This window comes from Bison bison, unplaced genomic scaffold (assembly GCF_000754665.1).
Source record: "Bison bison bison isolate TAMUID 2011002044 unplaced genomic scaffold, Bison_UMD1.0 scf7180017864508, whole genome shotgun sequence".
NCBI lineage: Eukaryota > Metazoa > Chordata > Mammalia > Artiodactyla > Bovidae > Bison > Bison bison.
The window spans coordinates 7647149-7648021 of NW_011495064.1; the positions used below are offsets into that span (position 1 = coordinate 7647149).

At 43.1% G+C, this 873-nt stretch overlaps 1 protein-coding gene across 13 annotated transcripts in view; it reads left to right on the plus strand.

Annotated features, from left to right (window-relative positions):
- IL1R1 (interleukin 1 receptor, type I) overlaps positions 1–873 on the plus strand; it is a 137664-nt gene that overhangs the window by 117232 nt on the left and 19559 nt on the right. The gene's annotated exons all lie outside the window — the stretch shown is intronic.

Genomic DNA, 873 nt, shown 5'->3' on the forward strand with positions numbered 1-873 from the left:
AAGCCTTTGACTATGTGGCTCACAACAAACTGTGGAAAATTCTGAAAGAGATGGGAATACCAGACCACCTGACCTGCCTCTTGAGAAACCTGTATGCCGGTCAGGAAGCAACAGTTAGAACTGGACATGGAACAACAGACTGGCTCCAAATAGGAAAAGGAGTACGTCAAGGCTATACATTGTCACCCTACTTATTTAACTTACATGCAGAGTACATCATGAGAAACACTGGGCTGGAACAAGCACAAGCTGGAATCAAGATTCCTGGGAGAAATATCAATAACCTCAGATACGCAGACCACACCACCCTTATGGCAGAAAGTAAAGAGGAACTAAGAAGCCTCTTAATGAAAGTGAAGGAGGAGAGTGAAAAAGTTGGCTTAAAGCTCAACATTCAGAAAACAAAGATCATGGCATCTGGTCCCACCACTTCATGGGAAATAGATGGGGAAACAGTGGAAACAGTGTCAGACTTTATTTTTTTGGGCTCCAAAATCATTGCAGATGGTGATTATAGCCATGAAATTAAAAGACGCTTACTCCTTGGAAGGAAAGTTATGACCAACCTAGATAGCATATTGAAAAGCAGAGACATTACTTGGCCAACAAACGTCCGTCTAGTCAAGGCTATGGTTTTTCTAGTGGTCATGTATGGATGTGAGAGTTGGACTATAAAGAAAGCTGAGCAGCGAAGAACTGATGCTTTTGAACTGTGGTGTTGGAGAAGACTCTTGAGAGTCCCTTGGACTGCAAGGAGATCCAACCAGTCCATCCTAAAGGAGATTGGTCCTGGGTGTTCTTTGGAAGGACTGATGTTGAAGCTGAAACTCCAATACTTTGGCCACCTCATGCAAAGAGTTGACTCATTGGAAA